Source organism: Rhinolophus hipposideros, assembly GCF_964194185.1.
Source record: "Rhinolophus hipposideros genome assembly, chromosome: 2".
Taxonomy (NCBI): domain Eukaryota; kingdom Metazoa; phylum Chordata; class Mammalia; order Chiroptera; family Rhinolophidae; genus Rhinolophus; species Rhinolophus hipposideros.
The window spans coordinates 4,422,680-4,443,871 of NC_138048.1; positions in this window are offsets into that span (position 1 = coordinate 4,422,680).

Here is a 21,192-nt window from a genome sequence, read left to right on the forward strand (position 1 = left end):
AAGGATAAGAAGGCAGAGTCATGGGAAGTGGTGCATAGGGGAACAACGATCCTGTGAGACGCTAAGCATTCTGGACAAAGCGTACGGTTTCCCTAAGACTGTAGATGATTTCATCATGGTTTTAGACTGTAAATGTCAGATTATGTAGCACGAGGACCTGTCTTCACAAAGATGTCAGAGGAGATGGTACTTGAATGGTCTATGCAGCCAGGTCAGTGTGGGGGACGTGAGCCTGAGGCTCGGGGCTCCAGTTGTGATCTGACATAGGATCACTGTTTCTTCAGCTTGTATTTTCAGCATTTTCATTCCCAGATTTCTTTGGGTGAATCATTTTTATCATATGATATTCTATATTCTGTATACTTACGGCTGATTTCATTGGACTGAGGTTAATTTTTTCGCCTTGAGGAATATAACTCCATTTTCATCGAGTGACTTGATGGAAATTTTACTTTATTGCCAGTTTTAAGTAATTTCAGGATTCTATATTTCAATTACAATTACATCTGCCAGGATTTAGAAACTGAAATATACAATATGCATGAATACTTGCCATTGGCCAGTCCCAGTGAGCGTCTCAACTGTCTCTGTCCTGCTCAGTGCCCAGCACCAGCTGGGCTTCCCTGCCTGCTGATGTCCAAGGCACCAGCAGGTCCGCGAGAAGCCCAGCTCTGTCTCTCTGGACTTGGGCGATCCCTCCCTCCCCTTCCCCGTTTAGGCCTAGGGATTCTGAGTTTTCGCTATTGTTGCTGGTTCTGCTGCTTCGCAACTTTGATCAGTTGGGTGTATCTCACCCCAGGCCACGTCTGGGTAAACTCTTCCTTTGCTCTCTGAACATTGAGATTTTCCTGCAGGAACCAACCGATGCTTATTTATGTATGTTCACCGGAAGCATATTAAAGATACGTATATGATGCTTTGCATCACACATTACGTTTATTGCATGAACTGATCAGTGGGGGTACAACTAGCAAACAGCCACATATTGTATGATTCCATTGTATGAAATGTTCAGAATTCACCAAACTACAGAGAAAGTAGGTGAGTGGTCACCTGGTGGGGGAGTAAGAAGTTTGAAGGGCAAAGGCTAAAGGGAACAGAGTTTCTTTCTGAGTGTGGAATGTGTTCTAAAATGAATTGTGTTGATGGACACACACCATTGTGAATATACTAAAAGCCACTGACTGTACACTTTAATTTGTAAATTGTATAGTATGTGAATTATATCTCACTAAGTTTTCTTTTTTTTTTTTTTTTTTTTTTTAATAAATAAAGTTTATAAGAGATTCATTCAAAGTTGCCCAAACTGGGAAGCAACCAAAATGTCCAGGGTGAACGGATAAAGCAACTGTGATACAACCAGATAATGGAATATTATTCAGCGATAAAAAGAAATGAGCTATTAAGCCATGAAAAGATATGGAGGAAACTTAAATGCATATCACTAAGTGAAAAAAGACAATTTGAAAAGGCTATGCACTGTGTGATTCCAACTACATGGCATTCTAGAAAACCAAAACTCTAGAGACAGTAAAGACATCAGTGTTTTCCCTAGAATAGGGAGGGAGGGGGTATGAATAGGCATAAAACAGAAAATTTTCTGGGCAATGAACTTTCTCTTTGAGATTATAAGGGGAACACATGTCATTATACATTTGTCTAAACCCATAAATGTACAACACCAAGAGTGAACCCTCATGTAACCTATGGACTGTGAGTGGTAATGATGTGTCCATGTAGGTCCACGCATTCTAAAACTGTCCCTGTCTGGTCCTGTATGGTAATAGTGGGGAAGACTCTGTGTGTGTGTGTGTGTGTGTGTGTATGTGTGTGTGTGAGATCCAGAAATTGTTTGGGCAGTTTACCCTTCATTAATGTCAGACTAAACCCCCAAGATCATTGGAAGGTTTAATTCTTTACATTTATTTTGCAGTGAGTTAAGGTTTGTGAATGTTGAACAATGAATTATACATTTTAACTATTTGTGTCAGCCCCTCTGACTGAAAAGGCTAACTGAAATAAACTAAAATTTGCTATTCAACATTCAGAGAACTAAGTATAAAAAAACTTGGAAGTTATATACCTGGGTTCACGTAAGGCAAAATATTCTATAGGAAAGATGGATTTGAGGACATACACATGACCCTGAAAGTGAATGTCTGGGAACAAGCAAACATTCCAGCAGTATTTTAGACTTCCACGGTAGTGGACGTGGTTACCCGCAAGTCAAGGTCTCCACACAGTAAAGTGGGACCTAGGTAAAATCTGGATTACAGGTAAAACAAGGAGAACCTTTCCGTAAGATACACATATGATGAAAGACTGATTGGAAAATAGGATGGCAGCCCAGGGCAGAGGGTCCTAAAGGCCCAAGAGGGGTGGAAGGTTCTGCTGCTTGGTGGGGGAGGGGCTGTGTTACAACCATCTGTGACTCTTCAATGGTCCGGAAGGCAGGCCTGGCAATAAAGTCAAGAGTCTGCACTGTCAAAGCTCAGTTGCCTCAGGCAGCTTGGCGATTCAGATAATGGACTTCCTACAATGGAATGTGTTTGCATTTCTGAATAGCCTTATTGAAATTTGTGTGAGCTTCTGCTCTGTCTCATTACAGGTTCTCTTCACTCGTCTGTGGGGTTTGTGTTGGCTCCTTCTGTTCCTGTGCTACCTGGTGGAGATTCCACCTTTACCACCTGTCCAGGAAACCAAAAACATCCCAAAGGTAAGGAACCCCAAGGAGGCCCAACAGATTTTGTTTAGTGTTGTGCCCATTTCCACTCCCATCTTTGAAAATGAGTATGGCTGGCTGAGAGTAACACCCGAGGTGGGGAGTCTGAGAGAATAGAAGATCCTTCTAGGAGAATAGGCAGGACCGGGCTTATGTCCAGCTGGGACTGTTTCCTTGGTAGCTCACAGACCATGTGCGTGTGGTAGAGGACTGATTCCAGGATCAAACCCCAAACAGTTACTTCCTGGCCCGGGCTTGGGTTATTCAGAGAGTTTGGGATCTCTGCAGGAGAAGCGAGTTCCCCAGCACTTCATCAGGAGTCATATTCCCATGTCAGGCATCACTCCACGGAGACTTCCTCTGTGTTGGGCTGATCAGGAGGGCAGCACTGAGCCTCTGAGAGCCTCTGAGCAGAGGCTGGAGCCTGAGCTCTGCCCAGGTTACAGAGTCCTATCTGAGGGAGCAGCGATGCGACTGTTGGCCTCAGATTCTCTGCCCTCCTTGAGCAGAGGACTTCTGACTGAGAATACCAAGTTTGGACCTCATAGACAAAACCTTCCTTGAGGTTTTCAAAGAAGGGAAAATTGAAAACATTTTGAACCCATAAAAATGGATCAAGGGAAGGAACACAAAGTTCTAGTAATTAAAATAGAGTCTTATTATTCTGGGATCATGAATGTCTAAGTTTCCTATGAAGAGAAGTGACAGAAATGATTCTCTTCTGTTCAGCACCGCGGCAGAGCCAAAAGGAGAAGGAAAGGTGGGATACGGAAAGGTAAGGTTCTACCTCTTTCACCTGCGCTATCCAAGGGTGACCCTTTCTGTCCTTTCCACGAGGTCCCTGGTCCATGATCTCTGAGGCTATTTGTTGCTAGATACAGTCCCTGTCTGAAAACAGAGCCATCAGAGGAGAGGCTCCTGGGAAGGCAGTGAGACCTAGTCACTTCTCTGCTCCCCTGCTCTGCCCTCCCTGGGCATGAGCAGTGATAGACCTGAGCAGGGGACATTGCCCCATAGATGTGGAGACTCAGAACTTCTGTCTCTGGACTTTAAGTACTTTGACCTCTGGCGTGATGAGATTCCTCTGTGATGTAACCACTGACCACTGTGCTTCACAGACTGGTTTTGAGCATCAGATGAGGTACTGTTTTTGAATGTAATTTACAAATGAAGCAACAGACACATGGGAACCTTGTTCGTATTGACAATGACCATTTCACTTCATCGGCTGATTCTTGGTACGTCACAGTCTAATATCACAATGGTTTCCCATAGAAGGACTCCTGTATACTACCTGTGCTTCTACCTTCATCGCACATAGCTCACTCTCCTGGCTTCCCAGGTTGGAGACATTACCAGAGGACAGAAGAGGAGAAAACAGGGCTGATTTCTATCACAAAAGGTGAGTAGTCTTCCCTCCCCTTCGGAGATCCCTCTTTAGCATATTCTATGCAATTCCAGGTGCTTGGTGTATCCTTCCATAGTCATGGGATGGAGTAGCCATAGGAACGGGGATGGGCATGCAGGCCCGGGGTGAGCACTATTGCGTGTATTGTGAAGTCAGGGATGTGGAGCAATGTGGAGGGCAGCAGGCTTCTTTCAAGTGGCCCCACCCCCACAGGGCCATTAGGGCCTCCTCTCTATTCTGGTCCTGGCTGTAGCTCTGTACCTCCTGTCTCTTGCAGCCACTCGCACCGGCACCATGATACCACCTGCTTTCGTCAGTGGTTACGTCCAAACACCTTGTGTGGACAAAGCCCCAAAAAGCAGTTTCCGGGCTCTCGGCCTCACATAGAAAGGTGCTGGCTTGGGTAGTAAATGGCCATCAACTGTGACCAGATGGCCAGCAGCTGTGGCTAGTTGGCCGTGAGCTGTAACCCGTAAGCCATTGGCCACTAATATAACTGCTGTGGCTACGCTAGCAGAAAAGAATGGGGGCTAGCATGAAGATGGTGGCTGGCAAGCGTGGACTGCTGTTAGGCAGATTATGTAGATCCTGCTTCCTGTGTCTCCAGCCCAGCCGCCAGCGAGAATATATTGGTTTGACTTCCCTATCTATGGCTCCATGGGTGTTCCTTTTTGGCCTTACCGTGTCCTGCTTTCTTATGGGGGGAGCGGGAGCAGATACCCCGCCGGAGACCCTGCACAACAAATGGCGCAGCGAGCAGGGTCCCCTGCGTGACACACCTTCTGTCAGGTGAGCAATAGCGCAACCGCTGTGGTCAATTGTCTACCATTCCCTGAGGCCCGGGAAGATGCTACTGCCTCAGTGACCACTTTGGCTTCCACAGATTCTGTGGTTCTGTCATCCTTTCCTTTGTCCACCGCCTTCTCAGGAGTACCTCCAGGAAAATAAATACCAGCCCCTCTGCCTGAGCCTTTTCCCATTGTCACCCCCAATTCTCTCTCCTAGTCCGATGACCCCCTTGTCTTACTTTCCTTCACCCAAAACACCGGGTCACTCTTTGCCACCAGAGCCTTTTCCTCCCTTGGAAGCTGCATTCCCAGTGGGCCATTCCTCAACCCAACCTCTTGTCGCCCCACCACATGGCACTCCAAGAGCAGATCCTCTTCTCCAACCAGATGCCCCTCTAACTCTGAATTCCATGTTTCTTCACCCCTCCCTTTCCCAAGATATCAACCCCTTACCAAATTTGTCCCAGGCAAGGAATCCAACGAGTTCATTGACTTGACATCAGGTACCACCAATGCTGTGTACCTCACCACCACCAGGCTACAATTTCACTGTGACTCACTCTAAATAAATTTCCATCCCATGGAAGCCTGATGCAGAGACGGCATCTCCAGATAGCCCTGATGCATTGTCCACTTCTGTCCCAATGGTCATAGGCATTGACCATTCCAGCCTGTCACGTGCAAACTTTTCCTGCTGAAGACTAGCTCATGCCAAAGACTCGTTCCCTTCCCCCTTGGCACAATGTGATTTCAAGCAAGAGTTTTTTTTGCCCTCTATTCGTTACAGGCCTCTTTTGCTGGAGATCCTATAGCCAACCTTATAGGGTGTGGTCAACTTAAGTTTCTCAGCCCAGAAACCGTGGCATTCCCTGAGAGACAAGTCCAAAAGAGGACTCCTTTCCTGAGGTGGAGGGGAAAGGGGAAGAAAAATGAATGTTTCCCCAAACAACATAAGCCAGACTATCACCTAAATTCTTCACGAAAAGTGATACACTTAGCTTCTGCTAGGCATGATTCGTTAGTCGCCTTTCCTTACTGGAGAAGCAGAGGCACACTAACAGAACGGCATGTCCACCAGCAGCAGCCCTCTCATCCTAGGACCAGGCAGGATTATTGGATGGAAAATCCTGTCCATCTTTTCTGGGTTTTTCCATCTTTGCTTAGTGAGACCTCACCTTTTCCTGTCTGTTCATCAATAAGTACTTCCTGTGGATACACAAATGCCCCCACAGGACAACTCTGTACCGTAGGTTCCAATGCTTTGCTTCCGTCCTTGCCTGGGGTGCAGGCTCACCCCTTGCCCGAATCCCAGCCCCTACCTCTCAGTCAGATCCGACTTTTGATCCACCTGCAATGTCCCTTCCCAAATGTACCATCTGGTGCTAGAGCCCACATTGGGATCTGTGCAGTGTATTTCCATCACGTCCGCAGAGAATCACATGATTCCACGTCATCTATAATTCAACACCTGGGATGGAGTCTGTTGTGCCACCAACTTGAACATCTGTGGGGTTTACTGTCTGTGGCCCAAAGTTCTCATGAGTACTGTGGTTCTTCCGGTCCCAACTCTGCTTACTACCGGCCCTCCCAGGGCCAGATTCCAATCTCCATCCTTCCTGGAGCATTTCTTCTCAACAATGAGCATTGCAAAAATGTAGGAAACCATAGTAAGGAGCTCATCCAACACAAGCTCATCCAACACCAGTGGGGCCTGCCCCACAGAATCCATGAGTCTCGAGCACTCCTGAGACCTCCGAGTTATTATTCAGAGATATCTGAGCTGGAGAGCAATTATGGATTTTCATGCATTTCTGTCTATAAAGAACAGAGCAGGAAAACCCTAAATGTAGGATTGAGCCAACCCAGAAGCTTTTGTGAGAGAGGCTCAGAAATGCAACATCTTGAGGAAATTATGGGGAAGGATAAGGGAAACAGCCCAGAGAATGGCCCCAAAGATCATCTTCTGGGTGACTCAGACAGCTCTTCAGATGAACATCTCATGTATGGCTCTGAGGAAGAACTAGATGGTCCGGGGGTGAGTCTGTCAGACAGCTTGACAGACGAAGTCCCCTTGACCCATACTCAGGGTGTCTCCAGTGTGGACGTGGGAGCTTCCCAGGGGCTGCCTGTCCACGTGGAGGACTGAGGAGTCAGTATGGAGCAGGGCAGGAGTCTCGGGACCCTAAGCGGGTCTTCAGGTGGTGTAGGAAGAAGATTCTCCTACAAGCACATAACAGAGTGTGTCCTCAGGGCCCCACATCAGCAGGGCTTGCTGGCGGTGATCCAGGGTTGGGAACATGTAGTAAGAATGATCCTACTCAGGACGTGGCATTAGAGGAGGTGCTTGGGAGCAAGTCTTCCCAGACCACGTCACAGAAGGGGCAGTCTGCTCCTGAAAGACCATTCAGGAAACAAATGAGACGCTTGTTTACTTGTCTTCATCCTGACAGGGAAGGCAAAAAGCAAGAAAATCCCCAGGAAATGGACAGCCCCATATCATGTGCACAGAGCAGAGGCCCAGTTCAAAGCAGAGGTGCCTTGCCTGGGACGACCAGAGATAAGAAAGTCAGGAGAGGCATTGGGAGGTACCTATGGGAGAAGCTGGGGCGCCGGCATGCAGCAGACATCCCCTGCCCCCAAGAGCCTCTTCCCTCCCCTCTGAAGTTTGGGAAAGCTCAGCAGGAGGCAGAAGTACAGGCCCAGGCAGGGTCCCCGCAGGGGCCTCCTCTCAACTCCAGGGCTCCGTGCTGTAAAGTGGCAAACAAGAATTCAGGCCAGGAACAAGCTGTCTATTCGGGCCAGAATTCTCCAAGTATTCAACAGAAAAGACACAAGAACAGACAACCCCAGATATGTGCAGCATTTATGCAGCGCCTATTCCATCAGAAGCCCCCCCAATCCGGGCCTCACAGGGAGACCGCGGCCCATCCAAACCCCACCTGCAGGCGTCAAGCTGGTCTGGAGCCTCCGGCTTCTCTCTCTGTCACCACTGCCGAAGGGACAGCTTTCAGAGATGCGTCTGTACTATTTTGACACCAAATCGGTTCCAGAATTATCCCACCCCCAAGTAATTCCTCCCTTGGGATGAGTGTTGATTCTCCCTAATAAATGTCTCTCTAATAACAGTGATGTTTTTGCTGTGTGCTATGTGGGGGACATGGGTTTTGGGTCACTCGGGGCTTGTGCTTAGGGAAAGGAAGGACTTAGTTCAGCCCTTATCGTTTGCTTCCTTTGGCTTCTGAAAAGTGACCAGTTCCCTGCAGCTCTAGCTGAGAAATAGAGAACATGTTCCCCAAAACCCTTTTCGTCTCTGATGAAGTGTGAGGAGATGGGCTGTGTCTCCTGCTTCTAGGCTTAGTCTCAGTGACCATGGATAGCAGCCCACACCTTCCCCCTCCTGGAATGCTTTATATCCTTGAGGGTGGTGGGGTTACAGGCCTTCTATATCTGAAGAAGGTCAAGGCCAGGTACATGTTCAGAAAGTATCAGGGAAGAAGAAACAGAGGCTTCATCACTATGGAGAAGTCAGTGGTGACGATCCCAAGGAGGGTGGATCCTCAGGGGTGTGTTTGGGGTGGACGTTGTCCAGTGGTTCCTGGGTGGTTGGGGTCGGGTCTAGGAACAACACCCATGCTGCTTACAAGTCTGTCTCATGGCTCATGTTAATGTGTTGGGGAAACATCCTTTAAACGTGACACTGAAGTTTCCCTCCTGGAAAGTCACCTTGGCAATGTGGATTCTGTCCCTGGGTATTTCTTTGAGCTGTCGGATTGATGACATTTTTTTTTCTCTTTGCAAACTAATGCATCACTTCCCTCTCAGTGATAGGAATGTGGACCAGGCAGCCACCTGCCTTCCAAGGTAAAATAAAGCTGAAAGTGAAGAAAGGCAGAGGGGAAGGAGTGACCCTCCGGATGGAACAAAGGTTGATGCCCCGTCATCCCCGCACTGTGACCCGGCCTTGCTCCCAGCCCCTCAGTCTGCTCCAGCTCCACCTGCTTGAGGCTGCTCAGAGCACCGCACAGCATGCCGATGCCTTAGACCCAATGGCACGGGGCTGCTGTTTGAGAGGAAAAACGATTGTCTTTGCGGAATGTGATCACGGTGCCTTCCCTCCATCCATGCTTGATGGAAATATACAAGATCTTGCCCTTAACGAGTGCTGTTTGGACCTCAAGGTGGATGTGTCCCCTTTGATCCTCATGGCCCTGGTGGAGCCCTCATCCATCTCCTCCAGAACACCTGTAGCTCGTGAACCAGAGGTGAGATCCTAGGTTACGGATATTTGGGGGCTCACCATGTTCTTCTGTAGAACACTTTCATTAGCCAAGACTGCACACATACTCACCCTTACAACAGGGTCTGAAGGGAAGGCAGCTCCACTGGTACACACTGATTCTCAAAAATAGTGTGAGTGTCCCAGAGTGCACTTGAGGTCATTTTTCCAGCAAGATATGTGAATCCTGTGATGGCAAAAGCAAAGAAAAGAAAAGAAAAACTATGTCCAATACATCCCTCTCTCACTACCACACTTGTATCTTCATGTCCCAAGGAGGTATGCGATTGACCATACAATATCCCAGGCTTGGGGAAACAGAAAGAAGTGCAGGTGTTGTGGAGGCCCTGGGAAGGACCAAGGTGGGTTTGGTCCATGGCAGGAACTTGAAGGGGAGAAAAAGCCGTGCAGGCTCTGACATCCGTGTGGGTGAAGCAGGCAATAACTCAGCCTCCCAGACCTACATCTTCCCTTCTTAGGGTCCTTTACTTTCATTCCAGCGCAGGTGCTTCCACACAATAGAGCTTATTACCAGGAACACCTCTGCCATCTGGAATAGTACAGAATACATTCCCAGCTTTGGCCTTATGCCCTTATCCTTGCAGCTTATATGCGCCTTGTTAATTTTTAAACTCCACTCCATTCATTTTCTCACTTATTCCCTGTCAATCCCCATCAATCCCAGCTCTTATTTTCCTCTCTGCCTGTCTCTTGGGTAACCAACATTTAAGAAAGCACCACTACAAATGGGCCCCTTCCGATCCCATTTAATTCTACCAGGTAGCAAAATTTTACCTCTGTTTTTCCAGAAATACCTTCCTAAAAGTAACTGATCACTATTGTATTAAATCCCACATTCAAGTCTACTCATACCCAGATCAATTCAGCTCCACAACTATCTGAAAATTATTCATTCCACAAATAATTATCCCAAGCTCACTAGCATGTGAACAAAACAAATGGAGCTTAGGGCACAGTTTCCTGAGTCCATTCTCTCTCCATTGCTACTCAAACCTATTTCAAATCTCATTGTCTTTCCTCAAACTGAGCCAATCTCCATTTGCTCAACAGATGGACCACTGTTCACAGAGGAGCTAAAGCCATAAGATCCAAAATTTTCATCAAAAACACTTAAAAAAAACAGAAAAAAAACTATTTTATTGTCTTCTTTTTCTTTCCTTTTTCCTTTGTTTTATATGGAAAGAGATATCCTTCCTCACAAAAAAAAAAAAAAAAAAAAAAAAAAACCCAACAACAACAACAAAAAAAAAAAAAAGGAAAAAAGGAAAAAGGAAAAAAAAAATTCTCTTCCTGAAATCACCTTTCTGAGAAGTAGATAAACTCTAGTCTAGTCTGGATGGACTCATGTGCCTCCACAGGAATTCTTTTGCACCAAAGGGATGTTGGGAGAAAAAGATGACTAAAGATTTTAAAGTTATTGGCCGTGGGCCCATGGGGTTGCCAGGTCCCCGTCTCCCTCCTTGTCATGCTTCCTGTTCCTCACTACAGGCCACTCTGCTCTCTCATGCTCTTTGGTGAATGTGGATTCTTAGGGGGAGATATAGGGTTGGGGTTCCTGCTGAGTATATTCCTGGGTTCATACAGGTAAAAACACGTCATGGAGAAGTGGAAGTTGTAGGTGAGGACAGAGTAAAATTTGGGAGTACAAATCCACGGGTAGAGCAGGCTTTCAAAGCCTATGTGGGGTCCAAATGGAGCTCACCAGGCAGTAAAGGGTTTCAGATATTATCTGGGTAAAGGGCTGAATAAATAGAAAATTGCACTGAGGTAAATAAAATATGTGGCATGGTGAATGGGTGGAGATGGACATTGGCTGGAGGGATCTAAAAGGCCCTGGAGGGATGGACCAACCCACTGGCCTGGAGGTGGGGCAAGGGATTGGGGCTCATATCCCTTGAGGCGTCTTCTTCCCAACCGTCTAGATGACGGGGCCACAGCTCTGTGATGTGAGCCAGGGACTCTAGCCTAGAATGTGCACTCAGTGCACAGCTGCCTGAGGCAGCAATCCCTTCCCATGATGCACCACGTCCTCTGTCTGAGGGGCCTCACTGCCCCGTGGCCGAGGTCCAGCTCACTTCCCAGGTATTCGCATCCTTGTCTTCCTGTGTGGGGTGGGGCTTCTCCTCCTGTCACTGAGCTACCTAAATGGGAATTCATGTTTCCCAGGACTTTGGAAACACAGACATCAATCAGGTAAGTAAACCGGTGTTCCTCAGAGATATTACATCTTTCTTTCCAAATAGATGAATTCAGTGCTCCCAATTTTTCTCCAAGTACTGCGTAAGCTACATGTCACAAATTTTAAGTTGCATTTTTGTTTTCATTTTGTTTAAAATTCTTTCTTTTTTTGAGACTTCTTCGTTGACCCTTGTATTTGTGTTATGTTGTTTCACCTCTACACATTTTGGGTTTTCTAGCTATCCCTCTGAAAATGATTTCTAGTGTAATTCCACTGTAGTCTGAAAACATGCATTGAGTGATTTCTTTAGTATTTGTTGTGGTGTGTTTTGTGGCCTAGAGTGGTCTGTCTTGGTGAGTGTTCCATGTGAGCTAGAAAAGAATGTGAATTCTGTTGTTGCATGAAGTATTCTATCAATGTTAATGAGATCAAGGTGACTGGTGGTGCTGTTTGGGTCAACTACATCCTTACTGATTATGTGCCTGCTGAATCGGCCCCTTTCTGATAGAGGGGTGTGGACGTTTCCTATCACAGAGGATTCATCTGTTCTTCCTTGCAGTTGTAACAGAACTTACCTCACATATTTTGACACTGTTGTTAGATGTGAAGGACTGCTATGTCTTCTTGGAGAATTGAGCCCTTTGTTGCCTCTGTAATACCCCTCTCAGTCACTGATACTTCCCCTTGTTCTGAAGTCTGCTTTGTCTGAAATTATCATAGTTCTCCTGTTTACTTTTGATTAGTGTCAGCACGGTACATATTTCTTTGTCCCTTTACTTTTAATCTATCTGTGTCTTTATATTTATAGTGGGTATTGTGTAGACATATAATAGGTTCTTGTTGTTTTTTTGTTTGTTTGTCTGTTTTCATCTACTCTGACATTCTCTGACTTTTAATTGGTGAATTTAGCACATTCACATTACAGATATTTTTCATCTGTTTGGATTCATTTCTGCCATACCTATAATTGTTTACATTTCATTATGTCAATTTCTTTTCTTTCCCCATTTTTATTACATTTTCTGGTTTTAAATAAGCATTTAATATGATTGAATTTACTCTCTTCTCTTAGCATTGCAACTATTCTTCTTTAAAAATGATTTTAGAAGGTAAGGATCTGCCTATTCTACCAATGCTTTCCAAGGATGACCCTTAAGCTGAGTTCCTAAGGTCATGGTCTCTGAGGATATTTCTTGCCTGAGACATCCTTCACTCTGTCTCCTGCCTTCTCAGGTGTCCCACCAAGATACCCAATCCCCGCCCTTAGGCCCCAGCCTTCCCCACCGCCACCCACAATTCCCTTTCCTGATAGAGTTACTCCTTAGCTGATTTTCTTTCCCCTTCATCGAAACATCACTCTCTGCCACCAGAAGCATTTCCTACATTGAAATCCAAATTACCAGTGGACCTTAGGCCTCACCAACCCCTTGCCTTTGCCCCCCACCCATGAACTTAGAGCATAGATCCTGCTGTCAAACCAGAGGCTACCGCATCCTGATTACCATCTTTTCACTTGATCCTCCCTCTTCCCAAGATATCAACTCCTTACCAGGTTGATAACAGAAAACGAATCCCTCTGATCCATTGCTTGTCATCACAATGGACCAATGCTATCTATTTCACCACCACCAGACTGCACTTCTCTGTGACTCAATCTAAGTTGATTTCCATCTTGCCGAAGCCTGTTCCAGAGGACTCATTTCTACATAGTCCTGATACATTGTCCACTTATGTCCCAACAATCGGAGGCACTGACCATTCAAACCTGTCAATTTCACACTTGCCCTATTGGCAGCCATGTGATATTCCAAGAGCACGTTCCTCCCCACGGTATCACACTCTCATTTTCAGCAAGAGCACGTTTCCCTCCACGTCCCAGGGACGTCTGTCTGGGGAGACTCTGTTCCTAAGCACATGGAGGCCAGTAGCCATTCTTTCCTGGGCCTTACCATCCAGGTACTCTTGGAGACACAAAGAAAAAGAGAATGGCTTTTCAGATATTAGAGAAAAAATACAAAGCTTTTCAGATATTAGAGAAAAACATATTCTGTCACATATGTTTTGACCATTTTCAAAACATATGTGACAGAATACCGACGGACAACTGCATGAATTTCACTCTAGCCACTGGAGGTACAGGACACCACAGCTCCCCAAACTGGATGGAACGTAGAAGACATACCACAGCACTTTGGCCAGCAACTCTTTGGTTTCAAGTCTTTGTGGGAAAACTTGCAGCGAAAATGTAGCCAGTTCTTCTGGGGTCTTCCTTCTTTGCACAGTGAATCCCTAGTGGCCACTCTCCTGGTTTTAGGAAGTAGCTCCCAGCTCCCAATGAGAGCCTCACTGTGCATTATTTAATGTTATATGTAACACTTCTGCAATGAAAATGCAGCATCAAAGATCTCCACCACCTCCTCATTTCCATGTCCTTTCCCTACTCAATGTATATCCTCAAACTTTGTCCTGAATCATGCTCCATCCCAACTATCACTCATGTCTAGCCACAGGCCAACCCTCATTCCTGACACACAGTCCTTCCATCTTCTTCTCTATTCCCAATTAGGGACTGTGGAGTGTCATCCCAGAGAACCCAGAATGAGCTGGACTCTCACGTCTTTTCTGAAGATCAACACTGGGAATGGCATGTGTTGCAGAAGCAACAGGGAAGTTTTGGAGGTTTAGTCTATATTCTCCAAAGCTCTCAAGAGGCCACATGTCCTCAAGTCTCTGACCTCACGTTGGTCAGCTGGTTGTCCTAGGCCTGTGTCCCATCCCTGGTCCATCTTCCCTGGCCATTTTCATATCATCTGTGAACCCCAGGAAAAACTGTAGCTCCACGTCCCAAGGAGGATAATCCCGCACTGCTGCCTGCACACTTGTAGGAACCTAGACTCTCCAGCACTGATGGCGCCTCAATGTACATTAACAGAAACATCTCAGCAGGAAGGCCATCATGCTCACTTATAACTCCCTGAGCTTCAGGGCCAGAGTAGGAAGCATCTATCAGGACTGAATTGAATCTCCCAGGAGGTCTTATGAGAGCATCTTACCAAAATTTCAGCTCAGGAAGGACATGAGGAGGACTCTTGAGAATATCCTAGGGAAGAGCCCAGAAGCCAGCCTACAAGACAGTCTCAGAATGCTACCTAGTGAAGGCTCTGTGGGTGGCCTCAGTCACAAAAAGTAACTGTGGGTGTCAATGAAGGAATTATGTAGGAAATGAATTATTAAATGTCGCAGTGAATGACACAGACCAGAATCAAGAGGAAACCAGTCTTAGATTACATTTGAGCAAGCAGTTTTGGCAGGTCACTATGTGTGGGATCCCTATAGGTGTGTATTATTCATGGCTAGCAGAGGATATCACATTGCTGCCCTTTGGGAATTTCCAGACCAAAACGGAAAACGAAAACTCGAAAAACAGAATGATAGCTGAAGTACTTCCAGATTACTATTCTAGAGCTTTCTTTTCTTGGTCCTAACACCACACAAGTGGTAGAAGCCCGTATAACAAGGTTTTGCATGAGGCAGAGGTGGTGTTTAGCCCTCAAAGTTGTTGAACCTATACAATTCTGTAGGTCAAGAAAAGCTAAAACATGGCCTCTTCCCCAATTTGAATTTCTCTCCTCAGCAACTCATATTTCTGGGGTAGAGCCAAAATTGAGGTCCCCAAGCCCTTTGAGGGAAACTCTAAAACTTCTCAGGAAAACAAGGCCCAAATAACAAATTTAGTCCCCTGAATCGGCTGATTGTCCTCTCCCGGCTTCTTCATCTGTGGGCAGTAAAGGACAGAGGGCCCTGAAACCATCACACGCTGATATGGACCATACGCTCGCAAAGGATGTCCAGCTAACAGCATAGCACACAGACTTTTCAGGTCTACACACACAGCACCAAAGTTAACAGTAGTAGGAATAAGATTGTACTAGACAATAGATGCCGCCCAGAGGTGCCCACGAAGCAAGCTGGGTCTGGACCTGAGCCAAGGGATGAGAATGTGAGTGCCTGTGACAGAGCAGAAATGATTCAGTGCAAAGGACAGAGAACTGGAGAGTATTTCCCTGTCCCCATGACAGAGTGATCAGTTTCCTCCTGACAGTTACTTCAGAAAAAGATGAGGGAATATTGTCACTGGATGAGTTCCAGGAGAAAAATCAAAGGCCAGTAATGTCCCCATCAGAAAGCCCAGCTGTTGTCAACCTTTGCACACCACCAAGACCCAGCTGAAAGCTTTCTTTGTGAGTCGTGGGCCTGACTTGTATTCATCTTGTATTATTGGTATCTATTGAGTATTACTATTTTAATACAGGTTTTTCCTTTCTTAAAATGTGTATAAATTTTTTGCCACCCTGCGTGTGTATGTCTGTGTGTGTGTGTATGTGTGTGTGTGTGTGTGTGTGTGTGTGTGTAGATTTACTTGGTAACCCCATCTAGAAAAAAGATTGTCTTCTAAGTATATCTGTAGTAGAATGAATCAGTGCTCAGGGGAAAGAAAAATGGTTGGTTCCCAAAGGTGGGACTGGATGATACAAGATGAGCCTGGAATATCATGTTGTTTCTTAAAGTTGTCCAAGATTGATGGGGAGATGTCAAAATGACAGTAAATGCCACTGGCCAAATCTATAACCATTTGGGCATCCAAATAAGTATTGATAATATCAGATTATAATTGAATAAATGCTAATAAATGGAGTCTGTGACTCTGTACTGAAATCAATCAGTGAATTCACAAATGGAAAGTTTGATAAGTAAGTTAGTTCTCTATGCTGTGTCACAAATTCCCATAAATGTAGCAGCTTTGAAACATCATGAATTTGCCATGTCACAGTTTCAGGGGTTGGGTATAGTATGACTGGGTTCTCCATGAGGCTGCAATCAGGTTTCACCCAGGGTCCTGGGCCAGTCTGCCATCAAAGAGGTGGCCAGGGCTGGGTTCTCATCTCTGCTTTGAAACTCACTCAGACTGCTGGAGGAGTTCATCTCCTGATGGCTGTAGAACTTGTATTGGCTTAGTGTCCCTTGAGGCCAGCCACAGAGAGCATGACTCTGGAACAAGTCAGCAAGCAAGAAGAAGTCTCATATAAACAAAACGTGATCACGGGAGTAACAGCCCATCACCTTTGCCATATTCTGCTGGTTAGAAGCAATCAGAGTTCCTGCCTCCAGAGGAGCCTGGAGAAGGGCCTGGACACCAAAACAGGGGCTCATTAGAGTCCCCTTACCTTACGATGTGTTTGCTGCAGTGAGGAACAGAGTACTTACACAGCTCAAAGTACCATCCCACAAACGACTTAATTACAGAGGGCAAAAAAGTAACGTTACAGTGTGAGAAGCCTGACACACATGCCTTTTATCAAGTGATCAAAGTGAATCTAAACTGTGAAGCAACAAACTGAACTTGTGTGACATCCCGTAGAATACAATAAAAAGAACCCAGCATCACTTCTATAAGTTGTTCTGCCGAAGGTGTGCAATCTGAATTCAATCACAAGGAAGCATCAGAAGAGCCCAATCCGTAAGGTAATCTACAAAATAGCTAGTGTGTAATCCTCAAAAGTGTCTAGGGCATGAAAGTGAAAGCAGTTGTTCCAGACTAAAGGTGACTGAAGACAACTAAATGAAACGTGTAGTTCTGAGCTGAAATTCACGGCTACAAAGGGCATTATTAGGCTTAGTGGCAACACTTGAAAACTTTTCTAGTCTCAAAGAGGGGTCTTAAAATTATATGGAAGTATTGCATCCATGCTAATTTACTGGTTTTGATGTTGCCGTTATTATTATGCTAGAGAATGTCCTTGTTCGTTGAACAACACAGTATGTTTTCAGGAGATACTAGGGATAATGGGACTTGGGGTTGGCAACTCACTCTCAAGTAGTTTAGAAAAAAACTGTTTGTCATTATATTTACAACTTTTCCTTTGGAGGTTTTACTTTGGGGGTATTTCAAAGTTAAATAAAAGTAGTGTCCCTCAGGATGTTAATTCCCATAATATTTAAAATGCTTTAAGCAAATACATTTGGGAAACATTGATTAAATAAAGTTAAAGAAGTTAAGCAGAACTTCTTGGAGCCTTATATGTAATAATGTTGCTAGTCTCAAAGAGGGTGAGATATTATCTACTGTTTCTTAACTTTATTGAGAAACAGTTTTGCCTTCCGTTGAGTATTTCATGGGAGTGCCTCTGCAGAACACACACTTTCGTAAATGTTAATGTATAAAATAAATGTTCCTTAGACAATTATGCAAAGTTATTGTAAATTGTGTTTCAATTCTCAAACTTATACCCCATCAATTAAATTATTTGATTACTTAATAAAAGGAAATGCTCAGCAAGGCAACCTGTAATAACTATTTTCATTTTTAATCTTTGACATTTTATTTTTTGGGAAAGCACAACTTTGTATAAAAAACTAAAATTAATTAGAAATCCCACCCACCAGACCCCATCACTGCAACTTTTTGATATTTTTCTTTCCATTATTCCTTTCACTCCCCCAAGTACCCATACCCATCTAGTACTTTTCATCACTGATTTTGTGTTGTATATGTTATACTGCAGCAACATTTTACTTGACATTTTATTATAAGCTTAGTCCTTAATTATTAAGCATTCTTTAAAACATTATCATAACATTTGTAACATGAAATGGTTACTCTATAATTATTTCCCAATTCTTATAGTACAGAGAATTGAGGGTGTTTCCAAAGTTTCTTTATTATAAACAATTATGAGATGAGGACTTCCAAACAAAAATTCTATGTTAATCTTTAAACTTTATTTTGTGGGAAGATAATATAGAAATAAATTTCCCAAATTGATCTACGTGAATACCTTTGGTTTTAGGTATCCAATGTCAAACTGACAGCAATAAAAAATTTACCACATCTTTTTTATCCAATCATCCATTGAAGGACACTTTGGTTGTTTCCATATCTTTGCCACCATAAATAAAGCTGTAATAAACATAGGAGCACATATACCTTTATGGATAAATGTTTTCAGATTTTTTGGGTAGATACCCAGGAAAGGGAATGCTGGGTCATATAGTACAGAATGGAATACTATTCTGCCATAAGAAAAGATGAAATAATGCCATTTGTGACAACATGGGTGGATCTTGAGATTTTTTATGCTAAGTGAAATAAGTCAGACAGAAAAAGTAGAGAACCATATGACTTCACTGATATGTGGTATATAAAACTGAAAACAACAGAACAAGACAAACAAATGAAGGAACAAAAACTCATAGACATAGACAATAGTTTAGTGGTTACCAGTGGGTAAGGGGGGTGGGGGGTTGGTAGATGAGGGTAAAAGGGATCTAATATATGGTGACAGAAGGAGAACTGACCCTGGGTGGCAAACACACAATGTGATATATAGATGATATATCACAGAATTGTACACCTGAAACGTATGTAACATTACTAACAATTGTCACCCCAATAAACCTTAATTTAAAAAAATGAAATGATGTTGCTGTTTAAATGATAGAAGGATTTTTAAGGAATATGCATGATTCTAAGCAGAAAGATACTAGCTTAATTCACAAATTTTGTTTTAAATGCTTAGATGAAAGTATAGTTTTAACAGAGAATATAATAATTACTGTGTGTGAAACAAAGTAGATAATACTGAAAGGACAGTCATACATACTAAAATTCCAGCCAATTCATCTCCTATCTCTTGTTTAGAATATCTAAAGCAAGTTTGGTTAGACATGATTATTTATCTGTGTTTCATAAGAAAGAAAGGTCAATAGCCAGGTCAATTGCTCATGATGAGAAGGCCAGTTAATAAGTAGAGACCCCAGGACATGAATTTATATCCAAAGAATCTAAAACTTTGCTCAGTTCATGAATTCAAACTACATATTCATTGTGATAGTCTTACTATTGATACAGCATTGATAAAGTATGACTTTTGTTCTGATGCCTTTGTGATGTATAGGTTGTTATATATAACAACTAAATTTTAGCAAAGCCACATATTGACTTACATATCATTGTTTACTCTACCAAAAACATGAATTTCAAAATCTGAGTAAACCAGATTCAATTGAGACTCTTTTTATTTTGAGAATAATTTAAAACTTGTGTATTTTTTAAAAATTGAAAGCATCTTGAGCAAGGAAATATAAGCGAACATTGAACTCGGTACTATGCTTCTTAGTAACTGAGGTGAAAGGAAATAGCTTAGTAATATCACTCACATTATCTATTATGAGGAAGCACAGATCATCAGAAAAGAAAAATAAAAGAGTAAGAAAACAAAACAAAACTCACCTAGCTTCAACCTTTAAGGAACTTTTACTTGTAGGCTGCATGTGTAAGACATGCTGAACACTGTAATAGATGATACCTGTAACATTGTATGACCTTTTCTTAGGTAAACCAATTATAAGCCTTAGACAAAATGTTAAATCTAGTTCAATGAAAGTGTTTCTATGGACAGAATAATAGAGTACAGTTTCTTGGTTTGCTGTCCTCTTGAAAGTTAGAATTTTAGAGAAAACTATAGAAATAAATGGTTATAATGTCCTTTAGGTCAACCCTTTCAAATGTCAATTGTCAAGCTTTGGCAATTGACCGACAAGTTGAGAACTGACAAAGATGTGAAAGATTGGGGTGGCAGGATGGCTCAGTTGGTTAGAGCATGAGCTCTCAACAACAAGCTTGCTGGTTCAGTTCCCACATAGGATGGTGGGCTGTGCCCCCTGCAGCTAAAGATTAAAATGGTGAGCTGTGCTGTGCTTTCCACGGCTAGACTGAGGGACAACAACTTGGAGCTGATGGGCCCTGAAGAAACACACTATTTCTCAATATTTCCCAAAAGTTAAATGAAAAAAAAAGGTCCACTTTATTTGTTAGCAGACTCTTACCATTTTATGTTTATGTTACTGCTAAGATTTTCACACCTAATTGATAATTTTACTATGTTCCTCCAACTAGAATCTACTCCCTAGGAGGACAGAAACCTTGACTCCTATTGTTTTGGTTGTGTTCCCAGGACCTGTGCCTGGTCCAGGCCTGGCACTCAGGAAATATCATTCATTGTATTGTACTGTATTCCTTATGGCACCTAACATAATGCTTGGCTCGTGTTTGAAATTTAGCAATAGCATTCAAATGTTCATATTTTTCTGAGTCAAATTGTGTACCCTTTACAATTCCACAGTCATTGCCCCTCATATGTTAGACTGTGTTTCCTTCCATTTTTTTAAATGAAAAATAAAGTTACAGAGATAGAACACTTGAGTTCCTTTAGTAGGAATTAATAGAGAGAGTTCTGTGGCATCGCTTGGAAAAGGACAAAATGAAAAAAAGAAAAGGAAAGAAAACTTTTGCAATTTACATTTTGTAAAAAAATATGGTCAATACCACTAGTTGGACAGGTATAATGTATACTATGAAGACTTTTTACTGGATGGCTCAGTTGGTTAGAGCTCAGTTGATTAGAATGCATGTTCTCAACAACAAGGTTGCCAGTTCGACTCCTGCATAGGATGGTGGGCTGCATTCACTGCAACTAAACATTGAAAATGGCGACTGGACTTGGAACTGAGCTGTGCCCTCCACACTAAGATTGAAAGGACAACAACTTAACTTGGAACTGATGGGTCCTGAGAAAAACACACTGATCCCCAATAAAGTCCTGTCCCCCTTCCCCAATAAAAAATCTTTACTAAAATAAGACTTTTAAAAATTATATATGACCAGAAAGTAATAGTAAAAAAAAAAATCAAACAAAAAGGATGTAAGTAGTGATTCTATTTTCCTATGTGCAGAATACC